Raw genomic sequence first — 8,339 nt, forward strand, 5'->3', positions numbered from 1 at the left:
CAAAGCAGCTTTGACATTAGGATGTCTATGTATCGTGTTGCATAGATATCTGCTGATGTTAGCATGCTAATGCGCTAGCTCCTCCAGTCCCGGTCCAAAATTCATGTGGTCGTGGTGTAAACACCAATACTCCTTGGTCCTTGAGCTCCCAGTCCGAGCCGCTATCTGCACGGCTAACTGAGCTAACTAGCTAAGGGCAACTACAGTTAGCTGCAGTTAGCCACGCTAACCACCTGGTGACTGGGTGAATTTGACAGGTGGCCAGTTCTTACATATTGCACCTTTAATGTGTCTACCATTTTGAGGCCCTTTGTTCAGCACAATTAAGGCAGAGCCAGCAGATACTACTCACCAGTCACAATGAAAATCACAGTGACCGGATGAATTAAAATTCAATTGCAAACCTGGTTGTGGTTACATAGGTCTGTATCAGTCCGAATTGTTTTTTTTAATAAACTTCTTGGTAATACTCACTTGTGGAGACTTTCTTTATTTGTTAGTGGTGCCGAAAGATTTCAGCTAGAAAATAAATAAATTAACCAAATTTGTCTCAGTGCATGAATATTTTCAATAATACAATACAGAATTCCCAAAACAACTCAATAAATTAAAAGAATGAACTAGCACATAAACAAGGAATCTGTGCCAAAATTAGCACAGCACCAGTGAGACCAAGGAGCTAAATATTTGAATGGAACCAGTTTCAGTGTGTTACAATCGTGAGTTATAGCAATTGTGATGAGGTATTTAAAAAAAAAAAAAAAAAAACCTCCTCTAAGGTGCAAGAACACTTCAGCATTGAAGATGTGAAAGTAGGTTGCCAAGAGTATTACAATGCAATCATGACCGATGTTGTCTCAAAGTCAAACTCTGACATCAAAGTGTGCACAAACACTGATGGTGTAAAAAGGATCATATGTTTGGCAGACATCTCTGAAAACTTTTATTTTGGAGCTTTGAACCCTACAGTAGCAAGACATTTCATAAGGGGTCTGCTAACAGCCGTGTTACCACACAAATATAATCTCATTTTGTTTACTGATGTGAAGTTAGTGGGTATTCAGGCAAAAGAAAAACTAAAGAAGGACATGGAGATGTTGTTGGGGCAATAATTTTAAACTTAAGCCCAGTTCAGACCAAAGATTTCGAACAAAACAAAACCATTTAAGAACATTGCGGGGACTCAGGCTGTCTAAAAATGATGTAAGTAAGACGGCTCTGAAGCTCGGAGCTGAGCCGGGCGGAGCTTCTGCTCCAGGCTGCCTGGCTGCTTCGCCGCAGACCGAAGCTGCTGTTGTCTACAGCAGTCTGGTGAGGCAGCGTTTCACTGCAGCCTGGACAGAGTCTCCAGCTGTCTCTCCTCTGAGCAACAGAGGCCCTGTCGCTGTTCTGTTGGCAGCGACAGGGTGGAGGACGGGTCAAACTGTGAAATCAAATAATCAAATCGAAGTAAAACTCACTTGATTTGATGCAGAAAGATGAAATGATGCTGATAACAGCAGCAGCTGAGTGAAGCTTCAATGATTCCAATCTAATGAACAGATCTGACTGACAGGTCTTTATAGTTTACGAAATGGTCCAACAAGCAGAAAGGATAATAACAATATTACAACACATTCATATTAAGAAACACAGAATTGTTTAATTTCAGTAATTCTATCTTTGCAGACAAACACACATGCTGGATGCATCTCTTTCAACCATCCATGTGCTCAAAATACAAAGTATGCAGATTTTAATGCTAGAATAAATTGTGGATTTGTGATGTGCCGTTTGCGAAGTAGTCTGCAGTAACAAATGAAGACACCTTCAAAACATCCAACCATAAACATGTAGACATGTAGCTGAGAGAAAAGAAAAGCTTGAACTGAGATAACACCTGCCCACCAGCCTGTTCTCACAGACTCCCGTCCAAAGCACATATTTTTGAGACAGATTTGCGTTTTAGTGAGCTTGTCAGGATATTTTTTCTACGTAGTTGACTGGCTGTAAAATGGTGAGAATAAATGCATTTTTTAATGCCAACAGGCAGGAGTATAGAGACTTGTAGTATCACTGTAGAGTTAGCTGTACCCAGATGGTCCATGTTTATCCATAACATCACAGAGGTAAGAGAGGACAGCAAGAGACAGAGAGATAAGGAATACAGGAAAGGGAGGGAGGGGAGATGAAAGGAGAGTTATGTGAGTTGTGTTGTGCTGTGGTGTAAGTTGTGTGTGTGTGTGTGTTAGCCAGCAGGCGAGAGAACTGAATGGCTGTCCCAGATACCCAAATAAGTCTCCTCACATAATTCTACATCACAATTGCTTAAGTCAGCAGCAGGGATGAGACACACACACACACACACTCCAGTGCACATGATCACCTCAGCTTCATCACCTGCCGCTCTCATCTCACCTGGGTTCATGTGCTTCTGAATCGCTGGCTATAATGTGCTTAGTGCTACTGTCAAACCATCTCAAACACACACACACACACACACACACACACACACACACACACACACACGGACGCACAATCGTGTTTCCATCACTTCAGAGGACATCATGCTAGCATTCGTTTTCCAGAGATTTACCCTGCCTCGGCCTGCGTCTGACAGCTTCCTCGCTGAACTGCTGCAGCTCGCACGCATCTGGTGTCCACACAGACAGCGTTGCTGCCGCCAGCCGCGTCTTACATTGAGTTTGCCTCTGATAATGGCCATCGTTATGATGATGACATGATTTTTGTTTAGCCTCATTCAGAGTGAGAGAGAGTAAGAGAAAGCACACCGGAGAAAATTCAGCCCTTTCTTATCTGTGATTTATGTACAGAAGAAGATTAGGGCCACAGTAAAAAAAAAGAATACATCTTTGTTTTTCCACATTTCTAACGTTTTTCTCAGAATTCTGACTTAGAGTATAGACACTGAAAATGTAGTCAAATGTGTAATGTTGCTGGTATATACTCACTATAACTATCAACGGATCATTTTCAGTGTCTATTTTTGCTTAGAAACGACGCATGTTGCATGGAAAAAAACATTCGACATGCCAAATCATAGAATTATGTTGACTTTTGTATTGTGTTTACTTTTTTTATCTTTAGATGGGCTGTGTGGCTTCTCTAACCTGTTAACATGGGCTCCAAAATGTAAATCAAAGACGTTCACATGCGCTGCTCATGCGGGCAGTGTGTCCCCGGCATTACCCTAATCATGACCGCTACTTGCCTAACTCTAACCGTGACCTAAACATAACCAAATCTAAAACAAATCTTCACCCTAAAATTCAATGATTTACGTTTGGGGGTACTTACATTTTATCACCAAAAGGAAGGCGAATCCCTACAATGTGACCTCTGTAAACACACACACACACACACACACACACACACACACACACACACACACACACACACACACACGCTCATACAGATCATGCAAATCTGTCCCACATGTCTACACATTATCAAGTTAAAAATCAGCGTACGCCATATGTTTCCTAGAGCACTTATGATGTACATTGTCTGCTCTTTCATGGGTGTGTGTGGGCGTGCGTTCGCTCGCAAGTGGCATCCTGTCGAGGCAGACTGATCCACAGCAGGCGTTCTTTGATTGTGTTATTTAAGCGCTGTGATTCTCCATGAGCAAACATTTTACACACACAACCACACACACACTCACAGCCACAAACCACACACACACACACACACACACACACACACAGCCAATTAACACCTCCGTCTCCCTGTGGTATGCTGCAATCAGGCTTGGTATTTTTAATCAAACATGAGTGTTCACATAGCTGCACCTGCACTGCACCCATTCATATCACCCATCACACACACACACACACATACGTATATACAGATACACACAGTTTCATCTGGAATCATATGAGCTACAAGTTTAGCAACAAGTAATTAGAGTGTGTTAGCGATTAGCCTGATACACAATTAGCCTCTAGCCTCAGCGTGCTCGTTTTATCACCATTTGCAAGGGCAATGTGATGCGATGGGAACACTAAGGTGAGCACGGTTGCGGGGCAATTCACACGCTGCCACCTCCTTTTTCCCGCAGCTTCCCGCTGAGTCAATCGCATACAAGGCTGAGAGATGTGCTCGCCTATCAAATGTGCAGTAACACAGCGTGCATTTTAATGTCAGTAGAGAGCCAAACACCTGAAGTCAGTAACCTCTGTCTCAGTGCAATCTCTCATGCAGCATCTCTCCCTGAGAAAATGAAGTGTGTTCCTGGGGTTTACTGTCCATGTTATGGGACAAATTGGCATCCGCTGCAACAGAAATTAAAAGAGCATTGTCATTTATGTGAAAGACAAACTACTTTGTGAGAATACTACAGCTCTCATGGCATCGTTGTATCGCTTTATAGCTGCAATCTCTACTTTTGATAAACTTTCACAGCGTTCAGTCTTTTCTGTTCGGCTGTGATTACAAATAAGTCTGTATTTTCCATAGCCAATTGCCTCGCTCACGGACTTGCCTCTTTTCATGACATTTAACTGCAATAATCTAGACCTCATGGGTAATGGTGTTTGTTAGAGGACACTGAAAAACAATGAGCAACGATAAACATATGGTGTGAACCACAAGCCGAAATGTTGAGTACGTTTCTGTTCCAAGATTTTGTGTTATTCCCTCCGTTGCAAATGTCAGTGAGATTTTGAACAATCGTTTCTTACTACTCTCTCTTTTGAACTTGTGTTTCATGCTTTAACACTTGAACAAGTTGCATTTGAATGGAAGCTTCCAAAGACATTAACATCCAATCTAAACATGCTGGGGAAGCCAGAAAAACTCAACCCACACGTCCATCTGTTCTGCTTATAGCTCCTAACCTGCAGCAAATGTTTCTTTTCGTTGCCCGAGATCAAGCCATCATGTGGCTGAGGAGAATGGTCAGGATGTTGTGAGCAACGTACTGCCTCCCTTTCTGCTCAGAAAAATAAAGCTTTCTGTAATCGCTAGCTAGCCAGATGCTAGAAGAAATTCCATCATTTTGATTGTGTGCATACAATAGGAATAGGGAAATTTACAGTATGAAGGCAGAGCAATAAAAGAAACAGCAAGGCTGGAAATGAAAAGGACAGTCATCTTTGAGAGAAAGAACAAAAAGGCAGCAGATTTTATTCCCATCTCATCCCTGTGCACTCGGCTCAGCTTGGCTCAAAGACCACAGCAATTAATTACCTGCAGGCACTTTACGGACACCTGCGATGATTTATAGGGCTTTTTATGAAGATGCACAACACTGATAGGTCAAGTTCGGGATACCTAAGACGAACAGAGCTGAGTCGTGCTCCGACAAAAAAGACAGATGAGCTGAAAGAACAAAAAACAACAGAAAACTTTCATTTCATTTAATGTGCATTAGGCACAGCTGTAGTTCGCCTCGCTCAAAAGCTGCCTTGAAAGTGTACACACAAAGACACAGGCAAAGACACACACACACACACACACACACACACACACAGATGCTAGCCTACATTGGGCTGTTGTTGCGTGTTTTGTTGCTTTTGCCCATGGGCTCTTTTCTCCCTCTGTTCCCTTCATCCCCAGCAGAGAAAGAAAAAAAAAACAACCTCATCTTCATTATTTTTATGTTGAACAGTATCCATTTATGCCTGCGTGGGAGATTTGTTGTCTGCCCGACAATACATGTACATGCTTACACGATTTCAAAAAGCACGCACTCACTTTACAAGTTTAGTGATTTGGCCGAGGCTCTCGCCCACAGAAACTGGAGCAGGTAGCGCCGCTTCAGCGTGTTGCTCAAGGACACGTAAAGCAGGACACATGGCTGCTGGAGGAAGCTGTGGCTGCTGTGGGGAACAAGCCTGTTCCTGTCAGCCAGGACATGCTTCCCCGGGCTAGTCTCACCCTGCCAGAAGGATGATATCTGAGGGAGAGTTTAATGGATTACATAGATGTGTATGTGGTCCATATTGTAGTTCATGCAAGAGAATATCTTTTGCTCTGCAACTTTTCGAGTTAGATATCACTTTGTTAAACAAACAGTTGCAGTTTCTGCCATGGGCTATCTGTTATATGCTTATGTAAGGGATAGACTTATATAACTAGACGATCCTGAATCCAATGTTTTGTTCCATTGGATTCCATTTCAAACCTAATAAGGAGGAATACACTGATAATGAAGGAAATAAATTGCAGTAGAAATCCCAGGTGAATAAACAGCACAGATTTTCTGTCCACTGGAAAAAGGAAAAAAGATTGTTTTTTTCCTTTTTAATAAGGCTAAACTGGATAAATGAATACAAAGAAGGAAAGCAATATTTTAAGGAGAAAGCAAAAAAAAAAAAAGCATAATTCTTGATTCCTGCCCCAGATTGGGCTATTACAGGCTAATGAAATCCCAGGTGTACGACTGCAGTGTAGTATGACAAATGAAAAGGTCTGTAAGTGTGTTAGAGGTGATTGCGAGAAGGTTAAAGTCAATCTGTACGGCCTTAAAGCTCTTAGTGATATTACACCCAAAGGGTTGTAATCGCACAGCCAGAACAGATCAATACAATCACATCACGTCCACAAAGTGTATAAGACAGCACCTAATGTCACCTCTTTTTTTTTTCTTTTTTATACACATGGAGCTAGTTTATACAGTACATTTTTTAAGTAAAATGTTGCCATACACAACCTCAGTCTGGAATGGAAATGCATGTGAATACTGATTTAATGAAGAGCTTAAGGTTTGCTCGGGAGAGTACTAAATGTATTAGTTTAGTTTGAATTTGCATTTTTTTTGCCTGCAAAATGTAAAAATTATCAGTTTGTAACTGTAACAAACATTCTTATGATGTGGGCAATAACATTAACAAACAAATCAAATTAATAAACATCATGAATATTGTTCTCAATCTTCAGAATATATTTCTAAACGCCGTCATTTAATGTAATGTTTTCTAACTGTCCTTAGCCAAACTTTCTGTGGCAGAGGGGCGGCTGATTCACTCACAGGCTAATAAAGTGCGAGACGGAGCGCTTCAGGTGCTGGTTTGTGACATCGGGCATCAGACTGCACAGCAGGAACTGTGGAAACAAACCAAACCAGTGGAAACAACGTCCCCACAATCGCACACACAAATATGTAGACACACCTCACCTCATTCACCCAGGGGTTTCACACATGAATACCCCTCTTTCACCCTCTCTAACCTCCAGAGCTCAGGACTCTATAGTGGCTTTAACATGTGAACAACCAGCACCTGTAGACCTCCCAGTATTTGGTTTAATGGTACACATTGACACAAGAACTGATTATATATATTATATATTAGTAAAGGAATAATAAAGAAGTATCAACATAACTAACTACTTTATCTTAAATTGAATCAAATTACTTATATCTCTATATAATAATAGTTTATAATGTCATTGTTATTTTATGTGATTATATTGTACTTATGTTATGGTATTCTCTGAATGTATTACTACTGTTGTATAACATTGTACTTTATTGTATTAATGTGTCTTAAATGTATTTTTAATGTCTATATAACATATATAGGTGTGTAGGTATGTATATCTGTATACTTTACATTAAAGGTGCAATATGTAAGAATTGGCCACCACTCAAATTCATTCTCAAAACATATATGGGGCAGAACATCACTAGAGTAATGGCTAACTGCTGCTTACTGTAGCTGCCCTCAGCTAGTTAGCTTAGTTAGCTGTGCAACTAGAGGTCTGCACCGGGGGCTCGGCGCACCGGGTGAATGTCGGTGTACACAGGAGCTTTCAACCGAGACGGGCCGGTCTTGGTTAGCTAGCTGGTTAGCATGCTAACTTCAGTAGATATATGTGCAACATAATCCGAAGAAGTCATCAAGTCAAAACTGATATTTTTTCACATTATTTGGGAATTTTTGCGTTATTTTTTGAATGTTTTCAACTAAAATTCTTAAATACTGCACCTTTAAGGATGCACGATACGGACGTTATTCAGCCGATACTGATAACTAATGAAAATGACATGCTTTTCGTGGCGATACCGATAAGATAACCGATGATTTTTGTGTTTAAAAAGGTGATTCAAAATGCCATAACTCTAATAAGATTTGTTGTGTTAAAACTCATAGACTTTTTCCCTCCTCTCTGAGCCCTTGCAGAACATGTACTGCAAATTTCAATCGTGTTGTCTTTCTCTGAAACTTCAAGAAGTGTCCACACCTGCAACAACATGCACTTCGATGTCACCAGCGTGCTGCATTTGTTGTTCTTCTTCTCTGTGTTTATTGGCAGATCTCAAACCAACTTTAAAGGTGTTTTGAGTGAAAGCAATTTGGCTTCTCAATATCTGTTATATTATCCCGATCTATGTT

Source organism: Pagrus major, chromosome 23 (genome assembly GCF_040436345.1).
Source record: "Pagrus major chromosome 23, Pma_NU_1.0".
NCBI lineage: Eukaryota > Metazoa > Chordata > Actinopteri > Spariformes > Sparidae > Pagrus > Pagrus major.